This window comes from Hyla sarda, chromosome 1, assembly GCF_029499605.1.
Source record: "Hyla sarda isolate aHylSar1 chromosome 1, aHylSar1.hap1, whole genome shotgun sequence".
Lineage (NCBI taxonomy): Eukaryota > Metazoa > Chordata > Amphibia > Anura > Hylidae > Hyla > Hyla sarda.
The window spans coordinates 6874939-6898309 of NC_079189.1; the positions used below are offsets into that span (position 1 = coordinate 6874939).

Below are 23371 nucleotides of genomic sequence, written 5' to 3' on the forward strand. Positions count from 1 at the left end.
TTTTAACATTTTTTTTTTATTTAAAAAATTGGAAAAGGGGGGTGATTTAAACTTTTATTAGGAAAGGAGTTAATGCATATTACATTTTTTAAATTTATTTTTCTTACACTTAGTCCCCGTAGTGGAGTATAACATGCAATCTTTAGATTGCATACACTGATCAATGCTTCTCCATGGGATAACGTTGATCAGTGTTATCGGTGCTCCATTGCTTCAGCCTGACAAAGCTGAACACAAGGCTGGAGCATCGATCAGACAACCGAGAGGAAGGTAAGAGACCTCCCCCGTCCTCTCAGCTGATCGGTATACCGTGGTTTTGCCGCGGCAGTTCCAATCAGCCCACTGAATTAGCTGGGAATGGAATTAACCACTTTTAGAAGCCGCGTCTAAAGGGTTAATGCCGGATATCAGCCCGATTGGCGATGTCCGTCATTAGCTGTGGGTCCTGGTTGCTATCGGCTAATGCAGGAAATCACTATAACCCCTGTGTTATAGACAGACCCCTATTTTTAATATTCAAGAACTCTATAGTGACAGGGATGGTTCCTCAGGACTGGCGCATAGCAAATGTGGTGCCAATATTTATAAGGGGTCAAAAGGTGACCCCGGGTATTATAGGCCTGTTAGTTTAACCTCGGTTGTATGTAAATTGTTTGAGGGTTTTCAAAGAGATGCTATTTTGGGGTATCTTGATATATGAGGGATCGGTCCTGTCAAACTAACCTTATCAGCTTTTATGAGAGGTGAGTTCCAGACTGGACCAGGGGGAATTGCTGGATGTCGTATATCTGGATTTTTCCAAAGCATTTGATACTGTGCCACATAAGAGGTTGGTGCATAAAATGAGAAGGATTGGGCTGGGGGGAGAATGTGTTCAAGTGGGTAAGTAACTGGCTCAGTGATAGGAAACAGAGGGTGGTTATCAATGGTAATTATTCTGATTGGGTGACTGTTACTAGTGGGGTACCAACCTATCTAGATCCATTTGTAACAGTGAGCTGTTTGGGCTGAGAAGTGGCAGATGAGGTTTAATACTGATAAATAAAAGGTTATGCACATGGGGAGGAAAAATTCAGGCTGGGATTATGTATTAAATGGTAGAACACTTGGGACGACTAATGTGGAAAAGGACTAAGAAGTCTTAGTTAATAGTAAATTTAGCTGTAGTGACCAGTGTCGGGCAGCTGATGCCAAAGCAAATAAAATCATGGGGGCATCAACAGGGGCATAGATGCCCATGACAATGAAATAGTTCTACCACTGTACAAATCACTAGTCAGACCACACATAGAATACTGTGTACAGTACTGTAAGAGTAGTGAGACTGTGGAATTCTCTGCCTGAGGAGGTGGTCATGGTTAACTCTGTAAAAGAATTCAAAAGGGGCCTGGATGCATTTTTGGAGAGTAATAACATTAAAGGTTATGAATACTAGATTTATAGGGACAGAATGTTGATCCAGGGATTTATTCTGATGCCATACTTGAGTCGGGAAGGAATTTTTACCTCTAAGATAAGGGTTTTTTTCCTTCCTCTGGATCAACTCAGGAGGGACTCATCAGGGATAGAGATTGAACTTGATGGACTCTGGTCTTTTTTCAACCTTTTGAACTATGTTACTAAGAATGGAATAACCCGGAAAAAAACTCCTGTTTTCTCTAAGCGGTTCCTGCTGGAGGAGTCCCAATGGGAGGATTGGTTTGCACCTCCAAAAGTCGACACTGCAATAGTTCTTGCCATGGATGGATCCATCTTAAAGAACCACATGGACCGCAGGATTGAGGTCGCATTGAAGAGGGATTATATGGCTGCAGCTGGACAAGGGTCAGTGGCCTTTGCTAACCTTGAGAAAAAACCTTCCAGAGGAGGGGCACAGTCAGGTGGTGGTGTACCTGTCCGGTATCCTGCTGTGTGAAAATCCTTTTCTCGGTCGCTCTTCATTGGGGGACACCTTACAGATGGGTATATGCTCTTGCCACTAGGAGGCGCTGACACTAGGAAGAAAAAAAGCTTGGGCTGTAGCAGCATGACGTGATGCAGGTGACTAAAAAGCTGGTTGAAGACATCTCTAGGTGAAGACAGGTGAGTATATGAAGTTGGAGTCCGTGGGTGAGTATGTTGCCCCCCTCCCTCCTCCCTCCCGACACAGGAATTATGGGGTTAATTGTTCCCGGGTGTCTTTTGGGGCAGTTTAAGGGGTCATTGGCCTGAGCTTTACTGGGGTCTGGGTTCTCACTGTAAATCTCTCCTGTCTGTTATTTCTCAAGGCAGCCGCCGGCTTTTGCGGCAGCCCCTGTACTTTTTGAGCCACAGCCTCGGCTCTCAGCTCCTCCGGCACTGTGCTGGCCGGTGGGAGCCATAATGGTGGCAGGTAGCTCCGCCCCCCTTCTTCCCGTGTTCAGAGCGGGAACCTGGGGTTTCAACTGTAGGGAGTCCCTCTGCCGGCATTGCCTTCAGAGCGCCGACAGGGGATAATCTGTGCTTCTCATTTTGGAGCTTAGCTCTGCCCCCTCCTCCCCGCAGCGAGCTCTACGGTCTGGCATACTGCAGGGGTCTTTAGTTCTACCAAGGAGTCAGGGGCTGTATCTGTCCTCTGACTCCCTGGTTCGAGGCCGTATTTTTCTAACCGGCGGGACGTCTCCCAGCTGGGCACTGTTGCTTTCCCGCCCGGATGGACGGGGACTCGGAGCTTTGCTGACAAATATATAAATATTTATTTACAAATAATAATATAATATTAATAATAATTTTTAAAAAAGTTAATCTTTTTTGCTAGTCTTAAGGCCTTTTAGTGGTGGTTGGCGCCCTCTTGTGGCCTATAACTGAATTGCGCCTCCTCTTTTTTTCCATGCACCCTTGTGTCCTCTGGCAAAATTGCAGTCTTAGCCGCTGCTATCTATTGCTTCCGGCCTTTTGACTAAGATCAAGTGCAGTGTGGGCTCTTATCAGTTTAATATCTGATACTTCCCTTATCCGGGTACCATATAGTACATAGATTTTTTCTTAGTACGTGGGCCGATGGGAAGCTTGCTTCCATCGCCCCATGCCTGGACCCGCTATGGTGGTATCTTCGGGTACAGTACAACAAATAAAAGTATATGAGGGGCCCCCTTTCTGTCTCCATCATCCTGTATGGGTCCTTATATGACACACTGCATTAAGTCAGGGAGGTATGCCTCTGGCATTCCTGCTTTCGACAGGTTTCTCACTCTATTGGAGACATACATGACTCGCTGTGCGGGTCGTGCCAGGGGTTTCATGCCTCCTTGGAAGTATACCCGGGTTACAGTCAGGACTGTTTTTCCTCTACCACCGGTTGTCATGACATGCTTGCCATGTCCGCAGGTGTTCTTTACCGTACATGCATTATTCCCTCCTCCACAGGCTCCCACATCCGCGGCTGCTGTCCCGGATCCCCACGTACATCTCAGAGGTTTCCGTGGAAGTGTTCCTGCGTGACCATGGATGTTACCTGCTCTCTTTGGTCCTGTCAGTAGTGTCACCTTTCACACTCTTCCCCCTATCGGTGCGAGACGACTGCCGGAGTGCACCTTTTGTCTACATGGACCCATACCAGTAAGCCAGACAGTGGTCTGCATGGTTTTCTCTGCCGCCTGTTGCTTCTCCAGGGACTGAAGTATCTGCAGCTGAAGTTCTGGTACCCCACTACTAGTGTGAGGTGACCGCTGGAATACACTGTTGTCTACATGGGTCCATACCAGTCAACCAGTCAGTGGTCTGCATGGTTTTCTCTGCCGCCTGTCGCTTCTCCAAGGTCTGCAGTGTATATGGCCGCAGTTCCGGTACCTCTCTGCTAGTGCGCGGTGTCTGGTGGGGGTGACCTGGCGTATCCGGTGGATCCTATGCTGGGCAAAAGGGATACAATCCACAGCTCCAAAGCCTCCCAGGGTGACTGGGATCCTATTTCTGGCTTTTAGGTTTCACTGCCTTTCCAAATGCATTAAGGGGCCCAGGGATTGCTCTCTGACTGTGTCCCCTTATCACCAGAGCCTGGAGGGACACTCATTTCGCCAGACCATTGTCTACAGTTTCCTTCCGTGTTGGTCTCCCATGCAACCGTCTGAGGGTTCCTGCAGGCAAGGGGTCGGCTGACAGCAGCCAGTCTTCGTCTGCATGGTCTCCTACACCACCGGTTCGCCCATGCGTTTGGCCGCACTGCGCTGCCCCACTGTCTAGGGGAAGTTTCATAGAAGTGTTCCTGTGTGCTCAGGAATCCTCCACCTGTCAGCCGGACGGCTGTCTCCTTAGTTTTTCTGCTACATCTGGTCAAATATCATACACTTACCACTGTGTGGTGGCAGTTCTGGTAACCCTCTGCTTCTATGTAGTCACGAGTGGGTCTCCCGATGTTGCTCTGTGAGCCCTCTGCAATGCGCCACATGCTGATTAGTGGCGTTTCCTATTTTTTCAGGTCCCTCTCCACATGCCTGCCGCTCTCATGGCTTCCGGCTCGAAGCCCACCTTTGCGTGTTGTTATGGACGCGAGACCCGATGTGGCCATGGTCTCTATGCCAGGTAGCCAGACTGTGCCTGCAGGGCTTTCGAGTCCTCCAGGTCACCTTCCTGATTCCTGCCGCTTCAGTGGCCGCAGTTCGGTGACTCCTTCCATGTGCAGTTCATCACAGTATGCCTATGGGTTCATGGGAACGTTTCCTACCCCACATGCATCCCTCATCTGTTGCATCTGTGTCAGCAGTCCAGAGGTATAGCACCATTAGGAGCTGGGGCGTGGGCGTCTCCTGCTGGTTCCATGGCTTTTCTTGGCTACAGCTGCACTCTGTTTCCCTTTTCTAGGAGTACCATGTTGGACTGCTGGAGGCATGGTGGTGACACGCCATTGGTTGTTGTGTGTTTTTCCATTCTGCCGGACCTTTGGGTGTCTGCAGTTTAGTTCCCCTCTACTATCGTGAGGTACCCATGTCTGTGTCCCTCCGTATGCTTGGTCCTCTGCACAGGTAGAGTCCTCCCTCCCTTCTGCTCGGTGTGGTGCGCCTCGGGCCTCCCTGTGGTTTTGTTCTGCAATCCTGCAATGGCTGAGCACCTTTGTTCTAGCTCTGTGCCTGCTGGGGCATCACAGTCAGTTCAGCCCCTCCCTACACCTCCAGGTACTTTTCTGGGGTTTCATTCTAGGGTGGCTCAGGCACCTACTCGGTTGCCTTCGTCTCCATGTGGCATGGCTCTCAACATGTTTTGTATTTTTGCACAGCTCCAGTGTGAAGAGTTTTCATCCCTCTGGGGCCACATGGTTATGGGTTGTCGCTGGGCCTGGGGACTATGTCCACCCAGTACTTGTCCCGTGGCGGTGGGGCAGCGTTTCCCTGCTCCTCGATGCCTGGCGCACTTTGTCAGTCCCCTTTCTGCAGCGAGTATGGGGATCATGGTGCTTGACATGAGTCAATACCTAGGTTTTCTCTCGTTCACCCTTGTTTCCCTTCACTAGGGGGACTATTTTGTTAAGTTTTTTTTTCTGACGCCAAGATGTTGCCATCCCGCTGTTCCCACTATATAAGTAGGGTATCTGACTGGGCCCTTGTTTTTTTTGCTAAGAGCAATCAACTGAGTTTTTTTTTGGGGGGGGGGGGGGGGGGCTGTCCAGGCTTGAGGCTTACTGTCCACCATTTCAGCCTGGCTCTTTCTCGTTTTTACGGTTGTCTGCTGCTGCTCTCGCAGCCTTGGCTCTACTCTGGTGGAAGGAGTTTAGGTCCTTGGTTTGTCAGTCTGTACTGCCCTGACTCCATAGTCTTCTGGAGTGACCTTCCTTTGCCCAGAGCCTGCGAGTCCCAGCTGGGTTCTCATGTGTTTTCCCCTCCGGTTCCTTTCTGGCGGGATGTATTTTCGGAGTGCTCTGGTCTGCTCGGACCTCTAGGGTCCAACACCGGTCGGTCTCCTTGACTTGGACTCTGTCCTGGGAGGCAGTAACGCCTTCCTTTCAGACGGCTTGTGCATGTGTTGTGATCCAACCCGAACTCCTCTACGATCCCATTCGGTGGAGTGGTCTTTCTCTACTGCAGTCCTTCCATTTCTTCATTTTTTTCGACATGGTCTTCTGTTCAAGGGTGAGTCTTCCATTACGGGTCTGTCTTCCAGATGGCTCAGACATCTCAATTTTCCTGGTCGATCTCTCAGGTATCTAGGATTTCCCCTTTTCAGGGCCTTCCACTCCTTTTTTCCTTCGGGGTCCAGGTCCTACCGAGAGAGGGCGTTCAGGTCTCGTGGATTACACCAGTGCGGCTACTGTTGCCTTCCAGGTGCTCATGGCGGGCTCCTGGGTCAGGGGTTCTTTTTGGGTCTCCAGGACAGATTCAGTTTTTTCTTTTTTTTCCCGTAGTTTGTGGTCTCCACCTCCTGTGGTGACCAGGCGTACACTGATCTCCCTGTTGTGTTCCTGGGACTTTGTCCCATCTCCTTCCGGAATGGCTTCGGTTTATCTGGCCTTCTGTTCGACCCTTCCTGGTCTCTCTAAGGACCGGGTGTCTTGAGTATACAAAGGTCGATCCAGGTGTCTTGAGTCTTCTGGGACGACCCTTCTTTTGGCGTCCTAGTCCATATCCATGGACCGGAGATCTTCCGGGAGCTCGATTTCTGGGCCTTGTTTGTCTTTGGCCTGGGGGCTCCTCCGCGGGCCTTTGTGGTCTCAGGAGTTCAGTCTCAGGACTGACTCTTTTTCTCTGGTGGTTGGTTTTTCCCACCCTAGGGGATTGCTTTGGTACGTCCCATCTGTAAGGTGTCCCCAATGAAGAGCAACCAAGAAAAGGAGATTTTTTTTGTGCTTACCGTAAAATCTCTTTCTCGTAGCCTTCATTGGGGGACACCGCACCCACCCATTTCTTCATCTTTTTTTTTCCGGATTACTTTTTCTGGTTCTTGGGTTGTTTTATCTGGGATTCCTTTCTAAGGTCCTTTGGACATGTCTTGTTGGCTTCTCCTACTGCTTTGCGACAAAACTGATTACCTCACTTCCAGTGGGCGGGTATATCCTGCCAGGGAGGAGCCAACCTTTTTTTCTTCCTAGTGTCAGCCTCCTAGTGGCAAGAGCATATACCCATCTGTAAGGTGTCCCCCAATGAAGGCTACGAGAAAGAGATTTTACGGTAAGCACAAAAAAAATCTCCCTTTCTACCTTACCAGATGCAGAAAATGTGGCACTTTGTCATCTGTGCAAACCATAAGTATGCCATAGCCAGGGTAGGATTATAGAAACTACTCTATGCAGGCACCTAAAGCAGCATCACAAGGTCACATGTAACAGTCAAGGAGCCCCACAATGTGAGGAAATCCTTGCCACTGCTGCTGTTCCTCCAGGTCACTCCCAGCTGGCTAGCAACCAGGCCTTGCCCACAGGCAGGGCATTCTATATCTGTCATGTTCTCCTCTTCTATTAAATTTATAGAGAAATCTGTGTCATACAGACAACAAGATTCGCCTAGTTACCCTGTTGTAGTGCGTCTTAATTCGCAATTGGCCAAGTTTTTGGTGGTGCAAGCTTTCCTGTATCATCTTGTTGGTACTTTAGGCATTATTAGGCCATTATTTTGCAAAGAAAGCCTTCTCTGCTTTTCACAGTCATGTTGCAGAGAGGGTGTGCCATTCCATGCAGTTATCGGTATGCAGCACAGTGCACGCCATGGAAGATATTTGGAGGAGTAGCTACGCTCTGGGCCAATGCATTTCTTTTATGACCCACTGGGTCAACATCCCATACTGCAAAGAGGCCAGGAAATAGTAGTAATTTGGTTCAACTTCTGACATCTGAAGACTATCCTTCTCCTCTTCATCCAGGACCTTTTCCTCCACAGACATCTTGCATACCACGACAGGGAAGCATGCAGCTTACCCTCCTCCTCCTTCCCTCTCCTTTCAATGATGCAAAGTCAAGCACTGCCATACTGTTGTAAATCTGCTAAGCATGGTCGAGAAAAGCCATAGAGCAAAAGAGTTGCTGCGCTGTTTGCAACAGGAAATTTTACACTTGCTCTCCGGTCATTATCTGACATTGGGAAATGTGGTCGTCGATAATGGCACAAACATTGTAAAAACGCTGCATCTTGCTGGCATGGCACACTCCCCATATGGCACATGTGCTAAATCTTGTTGTCAAATGTGATATTATTGGTAACATTATTCTCAGTATTTATGATTTGTTCAGTAACAGTATAATGGTAATACCAGGGGCGTACCTAGAGCATTTGGCACCCGGGGCAGACCCTTTGTTTGGCTCCCCCCACACACACACACACACACACATGCACCCCCCCTTTATTACACCCCCTCCCTCCCCTCCCCCCAGGGGCGGGCTGACAACACTCGGGCGCCCCCGGACCAAAAAAAGGCAAGGGCCCCTGCTAGGCTCTGCAGCTCGTCAATCTTCTGCCACGCTCCTATTCCACCCAAATCCCACACACAATAAATTAAAATTTATATATGTAAGAAACACTTTAACGTAGGTAAGTTTCCATAACCAATAATACTGGTATACAAGGAGTAAATATATACCACCACACAATAACTTGATAATACCGCCATAATGTACTGAATAAAACCACTATACACAGACCAGTATACTATACAGGATCTGTATACAATAAAAGGGATTATATACAGGACCATATAGCGGTAGATATCAGCTGCACACAGGATGTGTATACCATATAAGTGATTACAGTTACATTTTGGGACTCACAATTACGTCTTTTTTGATCAGTGGTACCCTCTTTCCTTTTCTTCTCCGTCCGGATAAGAGCGCCATGTGGATCTCTTAACATCTGCAGGAAAAACATGTCAGACTCTGCATTTTTTCAGTGCCCTCCACTCCTCTATAGTGATGCTCGCGAATATTTGCAATGCAAATTTTATTCGCGAATATCGCATATTTGCGAATTCACGAATATTGGCGAAAATAGCGCTATATATTCGTAATTACGAATATTAATTTTTTAAAATATATATATATATTTTTTTTTTTTTTACAGTACACATCACAGTGATCATCCCTCTCTGCTTCCAGCTTGTGTGGTGTAAAGAAGGCTCTAATACTACTGTGTGAGACTGGAGTGCGCATTTTCGTATATGTGAAAATTTGCATATGCTAATTTTCACATATGCTAATTTTATATGCAAATTTTCGCATATTCGAAAATAAAACGTGAATATTACGAATATGCGAATTTAGCGAATATATGACGAATATTCGTCCATATATTCGCGAAATATCGCGAATTCTAATATGGCCTATGCCGGTCAACACTACTCCTCTACACAATCTTCCCATCTATAGGCCCACAAACTGTAGTAATGCCCTCCTTGGTGTCCTGCACAGTAAAAGGGCAGGTAGGTAGGTAGTCAAGTAACCCCCTCTTTCCCATAGGTATATACAGACTTACACCCCCCTCTTTCCCATAGGTATATGCAGAGTTACACCCCCCCCTCTTTCCTATAGGTATATGCAGAGCTACACCCCACCCCCTCTTTCCCATAGGTGTATGCAGAGCTACCCCCCCTCTTTCCCATAGGTATATGCAGAGTTACACTCCCCCCTCTCTTTCCCATAGGTATATGCAGAGCTACAACCCCCATCTTTCCCATAGGTATATGCAGAGCTACACCCCCCCCCCTCTTTCCCATATGTATATGCGGAGCTACACCCCCCTTCCCCATTGGTATATGCAAAGCTACACCCCCCTTCCTCATAGGTATATGCAGGGCTACACCCCCCTCTCCCTCCCTTTCCCATAGGTATATGCAGAGCACCCCCCTCCCTCCCTTTCCCATAGGTATATGCAGAGCACCCCCCCTCCCTCCCTTTCCCATAAGTATATACAGAGCACCCCCCCTCCCTCCCTTTCCCATAAGTACATACAGAGCACCCCCTGTCTCCCTCCCTTTCCCATAGGTATATGCAGAGCACCCCCCTCTCCCATAGGTGTATGCAGAGCACACCCCCTCTCCCTCCCTTTTCCATAGGTATATGCAGAGCACCCCCCCTCTCCCTCCCTTTCCCATGGGTATATGCAAAGCACCCCCTCTCCCTCCCTTTCCCATAAGTATATACAGAGCACCCCCCTCCCTCCCTTTCCCATAAGTATATACAGAGCACCCCCTGTCTCCCTCCCTCCCTCCCTTTCCCATAGGTGTAAGCAGAGCACCCCCCTCTCCCTCCCTTTCCCATAGGTGTAAGCAGAGCACCCCCCTCTCCCTCCCTTTCCCATGGGTATATGCAGAGCACCCCCCCTCTCCCCCCCTTTCCCATAAGTATATACAGAGCACCCCCCGTCTCCCTCCCTTTCCCATAGGTATTTGCAGAGCACCCCCTCTCCCTCCCTTTCCCATAGGTATATGCAGAGCACCCCCCTCTCCCTCTGTTTCCCATAGGTATATGCAGAGCACCCCCCTCTCCCATAGGTGTATGCAGAGCACCCCCCCCTCTCCCTCACTTTCCCTTAGGTATATGCAGAGCACCCCCCCCTCTCCCTCCCTTTCCCATAGGTATATGCAGAGCACCCTCCCTTTCCCATAGGTATATGCAGAACACCCCCCTCTCCCTCCCTTTCCAATAGGTATATTCAGAGCACCCCCCCTTCCCTGTAGGTATAGGCAGGGTTAAAAAAATAAAAAATAAAGTATGCTCACCTGATATCCCACGCAGCGATCTCCTCAGCTGCAGGGCCCGCGTCCTCTCCCCTCCACAGTACAGGCGCCGATGAGTGACGTCACCGGCGCCTGTACTGCGTGCTGCATGGGGCGGAAGTCACGTCTCCTCTGTGTAGCTGCAGATGCGGCTCACACAGAGGGGACGCCTTCTCCTGTATGTGCGTGTATCACGCATACAGGAGAATGTAGCGTTGTCTGCTGGGGATCTGAGACGAGTCAGTCCGCCCCTGGCACCACCCTTGAGAGTGGCACCCGGGGCAGCCCCCCCCCCTTTGTACGCCAGTGGGTAATACATATGGTGATAATATTCCTCCTTGTATACTGATATTATTGATAACATTGTATGGTGGTAATGTTCCTTCTTGTATCCTGGAATAATTGTTATTATTGGGCCAGTATACAGGATTTGGTCATTAACAGTATGATGGTAATATATAAGGTGATTATATTCCTCTTTGTATTCTGGTTTTATTGGTAATATTGGTTTCAGTGTAAAGGATTTGGTCAGTAATAGGATGATGGTAATATTTGATCCTTGTATATTCTTGTTATTTTGTAAATGTTTGACGGTCTTTTAGGGATGCCATGTTAGGGATGCCATGTTATATCTGTGAGATCTCACTATGTACAAGCTACTTGAGTATGTATAGGTTGTGTGAGGGTGATAGGAGTATGGTTGCAGTGATCACACTCCTATGACTCTCGGGTAGTGTGTACATGCTGAGATCTGAGGGTGATAGGAGTGTAATCACTGAAACCACACTGTACAGTTTTCTGCTGGTAGTAGTGAATATATTGCAGAAGTAGACTATATGCGATTGTAGGTGGAAGAGGGTGGGATTAGGGACTGAGGGTATGGTTGCAGACCTAGCAATGCCCCTGCTTGGCTTCCTATGGACTTGACCCCATTGTGTATGTGTTTTAGTGTAGATTCAATTGTAAGACGTACAGGGGACAGGAGTTAATGTGAGTGATGATAATACATGTATAAGGTTCTGGAATATGGGGGGAAAAAAATTCTGTATAACACAAGGACGGCTGAACATGTTGTTTCTGTTTCTTCATCTTCTTCTACAATTCTCTTTAGTAAAGACAGTTCAGGCCACAGTCATCTGGGAGCAGATCCAGAACAATGTGTAATGAGGTCAGACAATGTAAAATATATCCCATTATAATGTATAAGAAGAGGAGAGATGAGAGCAGTCACCATAATATCACTGATACTATGAGCTGCCGTCTTCTCTGTGTTGTTGTTCTTGCCTCTTCTATTCTCCATGTAATAGTTAGAATACCATATACTTCTTTTTCCTCATCCTATTCCAATAGCATGTTCATTTCCCTTACTATATTGATACTTCTTTGGCTTCCTTCAACACAATTATCCTGTGATCTAAAGGAGATTGAAGTTGTTGATAATTTACAGAACAATTACCAGGATGGAGACCTCATCATCGGGGTGATTATTTACTGTGGTCTGTTCCCCTATATGAAATAGAACATGTATAATGATAGTATAGAGAACAATGTGGGCCTATCATTATTCTTGGTATCTGGTGTATCTGATAGGACTCATGCTATAAGTCTCAAACTAACATAATTCATATATTTATCTCCAGGTCAGTGGCTGACATGATTTAATTTTATCTTTATTATTTTTTTGAGCATCATCTCTAATCATAAATCATGTTGTAACATGCATAGAGCCGTAAATAAAACCATCAATAGAGGTAATGAATACATTAAAAAGGTTTTTTCAGAGTGTATATCATTCACCCAGGTTTAGGTATACATAAATTCTAAGTTCGTGCGCATGCGTGAGGAGTTGAAGGACCCAATGAAGTATGTTGTGGATCTTTTTCTAAGTCCGCGCGCATGCGCGAGTAGTGGTTACATCCAAAATGTCCACTATGTTTGTTTTGACAGATAATGAGCCAATCATGAGAAGTTTGAACCACATGATCGGGCTATCCAATGAGTAACAGAAACGTCACTGAAGACCTCACGTGACTGACAAGTACCGGAAATAGCGGAACTTCAATACTAGGCAGGGGAAAGAGTTTACAGAGGGACAGGAAATACGGAGCATGGCGAAAAGTGGCGCACATATAAGGTAAGCAAATTATCCTTAGAAACTAAACTAGGATTGGATGGATGCAAGAACTTGGGAAGTAAACTGGGAAGTGATTGGAGAATTCTTGGGATGGATGAAGGGATCGAAACTATAAAAGGTGGAATTAAGGGCCGCCGCGTGTCTTATGCCTCATATACCCCTGATGACGTGACTGCTGTCACGAAACATGTAGGGGAGGCATTGGTTGTTGGTTTTTAGATACAGCTGAGTGTCAATAATATAGATCCTGTAGCACTGCAGGCACAGGAGATACATGATTTGGAATACCAAATAGTAATACAATTATATCAGTTGGACAAGATCAGCTGGGTTTTTAAAACTGTTCTGTTTACCCCAAAAACATTTTAATATGCAATTGAAATAAAAGTGAAGTTTTAGGGAGGGTGCTTCAAAAAGGGTTTTGCACCCCCACCTGGAGTAGCGTCTAGGTGTGGGGTTTGGATATTATTGAAGTTACTTACTACTCACATGTATTGTTCTAACAAGCTTATAATGCTTTACTAACATGTCTAATTGATATTCATTTGCATATATCATTGTGTTTATTACTCATTTATGTTTATTACCTTATAACCTATAAATCTGCATACTTTCATAATACCTGTGTACTCAGATGTGAATTGTATTAATAATTTTGATATTTTTGATAATTTTCATAAATTTTCAAAATGTCTTTTCACATATTTGTGAGCTTCTTCCAAGAATGTACCTGGACTGAAACTGGTTTGGCACTGGACAGCAGAACGCTGTTTCCAAACCCTTTTGCAAGCTAAGTCTGTTTGTATAGTAAGTGCTAAAGTGATGTTTTTAACACTTACCAGCCCTTGGTAATCTAAAGGGGGGAGAAAAAGTTGTGTGTTAATTCCCTCTGAAAAGTTGTGATGCTGTTGACCCCATGCTGATAGACTGCAGAAGGTGGGGGTTCTCTAAAAAGAGTAACTGCATTTAAATAATTTGTCTTTGCTAACTAAATTCTTTTGTTTTGGGCCATGGTATACTTTGATAATGTGTAAGATTACTGTTATATTTCTTAATCCAATTATTAGTAGGAATTATTTAGTGAAATACTGGTCTAGCTTTCATTTAAATACCCGTCTAGTTGTGGATGTAAATTACAGTTTTTGTCACTGTAAAATTTCTTAATAGACAAATTCTGCAGATCTATTAAGGGATCCAGGATGACATGTGATGAAGTGCCCATCATTTTGAGATTGGATGAACTATAGTCAAATTGTAAGGCTGGTAACTTGTTGTATAATTCCATATTGGGTTAATATTACCAAAGTATTGTTAGATTGGTCATGGTCTTCTCACTCAAGGCAGATATCCTGTAGCCATGGTATGCATGGTAGATATATACAGTCATGGCCATAAACATTGGCACCCCTGAAATTTTCCAGAAAAATGAAGTATTTCTCACAGGAAAGGATTGCAGTAACACAGGTTTTGCTATACACGTTTATTCTCTTTGTGTGTAATGGAACTAAATCCAAAAAAGGAGGAAAAAAAGCAAATTGGACATAATGTCACCAAATTCCAAAAATGCGATGGTAACAATTATTGGCACCCTTTTAAAATTGTGGAAAAATAAGATTGTTTCAAACATGTTATACTCCTTTAAACTCACCTGGGGCAAGTAACAGGTGTGGGCAATATAAAAATCACACCTGAAAGCAGATAAAATGGAGCGAAGTTCACTTAGTCTTTGCATTGTTTATCTGTGTGTGCTACACTAAGCATGGACAACAGAAAGACGAGAAGAGAACTGTCTGAGGACTTGAGAACCATAATTGTGGAAAAAATATCAACTAGACATGTGCAATTCGGTTCGGCACGAATGTCTAAATTAACGAATTTTACCGTTTTCGTGCATTCGGACCGAACCGAATGCACGAAAACATATTTTGAACATTCCCGAATAGCCACGATAATACGAATAGCAAAGTAACGAATACATTCGTTATTTCCCAACCATAATGCTGTAAATAACGAATGCATTCGTTATCTGTAAACGAACGTGAAGAATTCATTCTGATAACAAATATAATAAAAAGGATATAGATAGTTTGATTTTTCGGATACATTCGGTATTCGGGTACATTCGGTAAATCTTTTTATTCTTTTTTTGGACTTTAGCAATCCTAAAAGATTATGGAGATACCTTTTTTATAAAAATTTCGTAGGGTATCATGAAAAAAATCATAATAAAAAAGATACAGTGGTGATGGAAAAAATTGTATCTAATGAAATGTATCATTTTTATTATGAAATGTTTATTCATTTTTAAACAGGGATCAATTTATGTGAGCGGGTAAAGCACTAAAAATGTAGCCGACAATAATGAAAATGTAGTGTGTGCTTGTTTTTCACTTTTTTTAAAAACATTTTTTAGGTAGTACTACTACTCCCAGCATGGAACACACTCTTCCATGATGGGAGTAGTAGTTACCTGTACTAATTGACAGATCGCAGGGGTCCCTTGCGATCCTCTTGTATAATGTATAGATGCGCCGGCTGCTCTTCTATGGTCCCCTGCACTCACGTATATGTACACATATTCATATTTCCTGCAGAGCTGTGATTGGCCAGATGGTTCCAGCCAATCACAACTCTCTGTGAGAAATAGGAATATGTGTATATATACGGCCGTGCAGGGGACCATAGGAGAGCGGCTGCCGCATCCATACATTATACTTGAGGATCGCAGCGGGTGTCAGGAGTAATACCTGTAGTGATCTTCGCTTTACTACAAGTACTACCTCTCCCAACATGGAGTACACTCTGCTCCATGCTGGGAGCTGTAGTACCTGTATTAATAGACAGATCGCAGCGGTTACACTCGCTGCCATATGTCTATTAATGCATGTACTACAGCTCCCAGCATGGAGCAGAGTGTGCTCCATGTTGGGAGTATTAGTACCTGCAGTAAGGGACAGATCCCAGGGATGTCACTCCTCCTGACACCCGCTGCGATCCTCCTGATGTGAATGTCGGGATCAGCTGTTCTCAGGGCTACAGAGCCAGGAGAACAGCTGACGCTGAGCCGTAGGTATACATCGTATATCTACTGCCCAGCAAGAACTTACAGTGAGCTTGCAATGTGTATACAGTATACACATTGCTGGCTCACTTAACCCCTTGCTGAGCTGTGCGCTATGCGCAAGCCCAGCAAGGGAAGAGTTAACTTACACTGCTGGACAGTGTAGGTTAACCCTTTGGGCGGTACACACTATATACAGCTATCTATAGATAGCTGTATACAGTGTATACAGAAGACGAAGTCCAGCTTACTTCCCTCGAGTCCCGGGCGGGGTTCGTGTAGCTCCGCCCCCTAGTGATGACGTCATTAGGGGGGCGGAGCTACAGAAGGGAACAAGGCTAGTTTATCTGAAGCTCTGTTCACATTGTACGTTTTGTATAATGTGAACAGACCCTTCTGGCAGTGTCCACCCAGACAGGGAGACTCCAGCTGTTGCTAAACTACAACTCCCAGCATGCCCAGACAGCCAAAGGCTGTCTGGGCATGCTGGGAGTTATAGTTTTGCACCAATTGGTGCCTCCCTGTTTGGGTAGACATTGCATCATGGGTGCTCTCCCCAGCGGACAGCGCCAAAAATGTCATAACCAATTTTTTGTGTTTTTTCTTCTCGTTTCAGATCCGTGTATGCAGAGGATTACTGCGGATTCGATGGATTACGGCGGATTATTTATTTTTTCCTTTAATAAAATGGTTAATGAGGGCTGTGGGGGAGTGTTTTTTTAAATAAAATAATTTTTCCAATGTGTTGTGTTTTTTTTTTTAATTGAATTTTCAAGGTTAGTAGTGGACGCTGTCTTATTGACGGAATCCATTACTAGGCCAGGGCTTAGTGCTAGCCCCAAAAACAGCTAGCGCTAACCCCCAATTATTACCCCGGTACCCACCGCCACAGGGGTGCCAGGAAGAGCCGGTACCAACAGGCCCGGAGCGTCAAAATGGCGCTCCTGGGCCTAGGCGGTAACAGGCTGGCGTTATTTAGGCTGGGGAGGGCCAGTAACAATGGTCCTCGCCCACCCTGGTAACGTCAGGCTGTTGCTGTTTGGTTGGTATCTGGCTGAGAATGAAAATACGGGGAACCCTATGCGTTTTTTTTATTTATTTATTTATTTATTTATTTAAATTTAAAAAAAAAACGCATAGGGTTCCCCGTATTTTCATTCTCAGCACAATACCAACCAAACAGCAACAGCCTGACGTTACCAGGGTGGGTGAGGACCATTGTTACTGGCCCTCCCCAGCCTAAATAACGCCAGCCTGTTACCGCCTAGGTCCAGGAGCGCCATTTTTGACGCTCCGGGCCTGTTGGTACCGGCTCTTCCTGGCACCCCTGTGGCGGTGGGTACCAGGGTAATAATTGGGGGTTAGCGCTAGCTGTTTTTGGGGCTAGCACTAAGCCCTGGCCTAGTAATGGATTCCGTCAATAAGACAGCTTCCGCTACTAACCCTGAAAATTCAATAAAAATTTAAAAAAAACACAACACATTGGAAAAATTATTTTATTTAAAAAAACACTCCCCCACAGCCCTCGTTAACCATTTTATTAAAGGGAAAAAAAATAATCCGCCGTAATCCATCGAATCCGCAGTAATCCTCTGCATACACGGATCTGAAACGAGAAGAAAAAACACAAAAAATTGGTTATGACATTTTTGGCGCTGTCCGCTGGGGAGAGCACCCATGATGCAATGTCTACCCAAACAGGGAGCCACCAATTGGTGCAAAACTACAACTCCCAGCATGCCCAGACAGCCTTTGGCTGTCTGGGCATGCTGGGAGTTGTAGTTTAGCAACAGCTGGAGTCTCCCTGTCTGGGTAGACACTGCCAGAAGGGTCTGTTCACATTATACAAAACGTACAATGTGAACAGAGCTTCAGATAAACTAGCCTTGTTCCCTTCTGTAGCTCCGCCCCCTAATGACGTCATCACTAGGGGGCGGAGCTACACGAACCCGGCCCAGGACTCAGGGAAGTAAGCTGGACTTCGTCTTCTGTATACACTGTATACAGCTATCTATAGATAGCTGTATAAAGTGTATACCGCACAAAGGGTTAACCTACACTGTCCAGCAGTGTAAGTTAACTCTTCCCTTGCTGGGCTTGCGCATAGCGCACAGCTCAGCAAGGGGTTAAGTGAGCCAGCAATGTGTATACTGTATATACACATTGCAAGCTCACTGTAAGTTCTTGCTGGGCAGTAGATATACGATGTATACCTACGGCTCAGCGTCAGCTGTTCTCCCGGCTCTGTAGCCCTGAGAACAGCTGATCCCGACATTCACATCAGGAGGATCGCAGCGGGTGTCAGGAGGAGTGACATCCCTGGGATCTGTCCCTTACTGCAGGTACTAATACTCCCAACATGGAGCACACTCTGCTCCATGCTGGGAGCTGTAGTACCTGCATTAATAGACATATCGCAGCGAGTGTAACTTCTGACACCTGCTGCGATCTGTCTATTAATACAGGTACTACAGCTCCCAGCATGGAGCAGAGTGTACTCCATGTTGGGAGTGGTAGTACTTGTAGTAAAGCGAAGATCACTACAGGTATTACTCCTGACAGCCGCTGTGATCCTCCAGTATAATGTATGAATGCGGCGGCCGCTCTCCTATGGTCCCCTGCACGGCCGTATATATACACATATTCCTATTTCTCACAGAGAGCTGTGATGGGCTGGAACCATCTGGCCAATCACAGCTCTGCGGGAAATATGAATATGTGTACATATACGTGAGTGCAGGGGACCATAGAAGAGCGGCCGCTGCATCTATACATTATACAAGATGATCGCAAGGGACCCCTGCGATCTGTCAATTAGTACAGGTAACTACTACTCCCATCATGGAAGAGTGTGTTCCATGCTGGGAGTAGTAGTACTACCTAAAAAATGTTTTTAAAAAAAGTGAAAAACACGCACACACTACATTTTCATTATTGTCGGCTACATTTTTAGTGCTTTACCCGCTCACATAAATTGATCCCTGTTTAAAAATGAATAAACATTTCATAATAAAAATGATACATTTCGTTAGATATAATTTTTTTCATCACCACTGTATCTTTTTTATTATGATTTTTTTATGATACCCTGCGAAATTTTAATAAAAAAGGTATCTCCATTATTTATTAGGATCGCTAAAGTCCAAAAAAAGACTAAAGATTTACCGAATGTACCCGAATACCGAATGTATCCGAAAAAAACAACACGAATACCCGAATACCGAATGTATCCGAAAAATCTAAACCGAAAATATTGCCGAACCGAAATTTTTTTCCAAAACGAAAAAACGAAACGAAATTAAACGAAAATTTTTCTAGTGCACAAGTCTAATATCAACAATCTCAAGGTTACAAGTCCATCTCCAGAGATCCAGATTTGCCTTTGTCCACAGTACACAACATTATCAAGAAGTTTGCAACCCATGGCACTGTAGCTTATCTCCCTGGGTGTGGATGGAAACGAAAAATTTATGAAATGTGCAGGATAGTCCGGATGGTGGAAAAGCAGCCCCAAACAAGTTCCAAAAATAGTCAAGCTGTCCTGCAGGCTCATGGAGCATCAGTGTCAGGGCGAACTATCTGTCGACATTTAAATGAAATGAAACACTATGGCAGAAGACCCAGGAGAACCCCACTATGGAGGAGACCCAGGAGGACCCCACTGCTGACACAGAGACATAAAAAAGCAAGACTACATTTTGCCAAAATAAACTTGAGTAAGCAAAAATCCTTTGGGGAAAATGTTTTGTGAACAGATGAGACCAAGATAGAGCTTTTTTGGTAAAGCACATCATTCTACTGTTTACCAAAAACAGAATGAGGCTTACAAAAGAAAAGAACACAGAACCTACAGTGAAATATGGTGCAGGTTCAGTGATGTTTTGGGTTGTTTTGATGCCTCTGGCACTGGGTGCAGAGATCGTGTGCAAGGCATTATGAAATCTGAGGATTACCAATGGATTTTGGGTCGCACTGTACAGCCCAGTGTTACAGTTGCACTCCGGCTGTGAGCGCTTTCTGTCCCCGCTGCCCGCTGTCAATCACGGTCCTGTTTCTCAGTTCCATGTTGTCCCGCAGCTCATTTTCTTAAAGGGCCAGTACCCAATTAAAGTACTTGCACCTGTCTCTGCTCTATAGTATATGCTCCTCCCTGCTCCCTGGGCTGGATCTTGGTTGTCTGTCTTAGTCTTTGTTTGTCCTAGCCGGAGTGTGGTCCTGTTCCAGTGTCTGTGTACCTGTCCTTAGTTCCGGCCTTTCCTGTTCCAGTGTTCCTGCCTTGTCCTTCTGCCTTGCCAGTGACGTCCTGCCTGCCACATCCTGCCAGTCTCTGTCTGTGCCACTTCACCCACCCAGCTACCTGTGTGGACGAGTCGTGCCAGGGGTAGCGACCTGGGTGTCACCCGCCGCAGCAAGACCATCCTGCTTTGCGGGGGACTCTGGTGAAGACCGGTGGCACCTTAGACCCCGCTCCCTGACACAGCTCAAGTCTCTATCCACACAGGCCCAGAGGATCCACTACCTCTTGTAGTACACCTGCCATGATTCCTAACACCCAGTGTCAGAAAGCTGGGTTTGCGTCCGAGATCTTGGGTCTTCCAGCAGGACAATGACCCCAAACATATGTCAAAAAGAAAATGGATGGCAACAAAAGCACTGGAGTGGCAGCAATGAGTCCAGATTTTGCTGTCACGCCCCCTCCCATAGACTTGCATTGAGGGGCGGGGCGTGATGTCACGATTAATTACCTAACCCCAAGGCCATAGCCTGGAGTGCAAAACACCTCTAAATAGTCCCCCCTAAAATATAACTTATTATATATCCAGTTAAAATAAAAATTTGCCTCTTGAAAACGCCGTGGAGACGGCGAAACATGTAGAGGCGGCAATCTAGTGTTTTAAGTCGGTGTCAGAGTAGGCATATAGGGTTGCTGCAGAGCCCTTAACAGTGGAGCAATGTTGCTCAGATCTTATAAGCACTAACCTACCCGACATTCCATTTTAAATTTTCACTTTACTGGGTTTACTTTAATTTTTATTTTAACTGGATATATAATAAAAGTTATATTTTAGGGGGGACTATTTAGAGGTGTTTTGCACCCCAGGCTACGGCCTTGGGGTTAGGTAATTAGTTGTGTTCTTTGGCCTTTATAGTCCCCTTTTGGTCTAATTTTTATTTTTTTTTGTGATGTCAGGATTTCACGTCACCGTGGTCGGGAGCTGAAGCCTCCAGCATTTCCGGAAGCCGCAACAGGTGCGTGCTGCAGCCGAGATCCCGGGGGTCCCCAGCGGCGGGACCTCCGTGATCTGACATCTTATCCCCTATGCTTTGGACAGGGGATAAGATGTCTAGGGGCGGAGTACCCCTTTAAATCTTTGTTACTTAAAAGGGTACTCCGGTGAAAACCTTTTTTCTTTTAAATCAACTGGTGGCAGAAAGTTAAACATATTTGTAAATTACTTCTATTAAAAAATCATAATCCTTCCAGTACTTATTAGCTGCTGAATACTACAGAGGCAATTCTTTTCTTTTTGGAATGCTCTCTGATGACATCACGACCACAGTTCTCTCTGCTGACGTTATTATAATAATTTTGCCCACCATCCTAGAGATGGGAGGGGGGAAATGAGCACATTCCTTAGTCCTAGGTATAGGTCAATAAAGAGGTCAGAGGTCGCAGAGCTGCACTGTGAGTTGATTTCTTAAGTCAATCTGACGATAAGGAAGAGTTAATTCCATAATGCTTAGTGAGTTAGACATTGTAATCAGAGCAGATTTCTCTCATACTGAATGAGATTTCTTTAATTCTTAAAACGAATTAAAAGAAAAGTTTTATAGCCGAGATAGGAGTGTCCAGTGAATTAAACAAATTGCTTAATTGAATTAATTATAACAAGTGAATCATGCTAATTAATGATTATTATTGATTACAAATCACATTTTTCCACAGGATTAATATGATGTTTGTGTAAGTTTTTTTTATTTCAGTCTTAAAGAAAGAAAAGTAGCTGAGCTTTGTGCCATGGACAACCCAGAGGGATTCATAAGAGCCGGAACTGGAAACAAAACTATTCCAAATTTGAAGATGAGACACATGATAAATTCCATATAATTGGTGGTGGTATTGTAAACCTGAAAATGTGCAGTTAATAACCCATGTTTTTGTCTCATCTGTGACTAACTTGTTGTAACCATGTTCCACTGAACATATGTAACTGTTTAGAGGTCATCTCAAGTATTCATTGGATTATTATCCTAAATAGACGTAAATCCTAGGGCAGTAATAGCCTAACAGAGGAAGAATAGTTCTATCTATTCTAGATCACACTGTAGTTTGTATTCTTTGGTAGAAACCGAAGTATCTTCTACTTAGCTGCTATATGGCAGAAGGTAAAGAGCCAAAAATAGGCAGGTATAGGTTTGATAACATTTGATAATTTTTTATTTTTTTTAATTTTATTTATCACCTTTGGATTTGGTATCACAAAATATATATATATGTATATATTTATACATGTGTATAATGAATTTATATAAGTTTATCAATATCTATGGAAATATTTATTTATATATAAATAAAGGGGTATGGATTAGATTACCCTATTATTTAGGTGGGTATCAATTTCTTAAATAATTGTTTTTTTTTTTTTTCATGTACACGTATATTTTCTACTTTATTTTTCAATTTTCATTTTTCATTTTTATATATATATATATATATATATATATATATATATATATATATATATATATATACACACACTTTTTATTTATTAATTATTTTTTTATTCTTTATTTTTCTCATTCTCTTTATTTATTTTTCAGTTGTCTTATAGGTATTTGTTTTTTGCTTTATTGGTATGTTGATAACTGTCCCCCCTTTTTTGGAATTTTTATTCTCCCAACCTGTACATATACATTTTTCTTGTATTCCTGTTGATATTTACTTGAATTGTCCCGTTGTGTGGTCCGGTGTATGGGAGGCGTGATAGGATGTTCAGTAGTGTGACGCCCATACTCTGAGTTATTGAGTACTGTGTTTATTTATGCTCGTCGCTAGGGATATGTGATCACATGACTACCGACGTGTCCAAATAGAGACACGTGAGTCGTCGCATCACATGCTGCGCTCAATGCACAGCATAGTGATGTACTGTATTGAGGCATAGGATGGGCAGATGTGACATAATATTTCATGAGTTGTTATGGCGCTACGGATTATACCGGAAGCTGACAGAGGACGGAAGTCCATGCCAGCTTTCCGGATCGGGAGACTGACGCACACCTGAGTGGTATGTAATTACTAATAAGTATAGATAAAAAGAGGCATATGGCAGTCATTCACAATACCCCTGAGGACGGAACGCGTGGGGCTCTGTCATCCCGTCTGGTACTAGTATAGGCTCATGCCTTGTATATCATTGTCAACCTTTATATATAATGTGCATTGTGCTTAAGGAGGGTCACTGGTCATTTATTTAGTGATTTCTTCATGCTTGTTTCCACAGTCAGTTCTGTTTATATATTACCTGTAC

The 23371-nt window shown here is 44.6% G+C and overlaps 1 protein-coding gene and 1 non-coding gene across 7 annotated transcripts in view; both read left to right on the forward strand.

Moving 5' to 3' along the window:
• LOC130294358 (tachylectin-2-like) overlaps positions 1-23371 on the forward strand; it is a 109018-nt gene that overhangs the window by 17804 nt on the left and 67843 nt on the right. For 5 of the 6 annotated variants that reach the window (XM_056544885.1, XM_056544257.1, XM_056544163.1 and 2 more), the window contains one exon: positions 12592-12778. The gene's annotated coding sequence lies outside the window, so the exon portion shown is untranslated. Of the gene's footprint in view, positions 1-11753; positions 11813-12591; positions 12779-23371 lie in introns of those variants that run through there. The other variant, XM_056544410.1, reaches the window with a different exon arrangement.
• Positions 2899-3090, forward strand: LOC130337623 (U2 spliceosomal RNA). Its single transcript, XR_008878481.1, has one exon. It is a non-coding gene; the product is annotated as a U2 spliceosomal RNA (small nuclear RNA).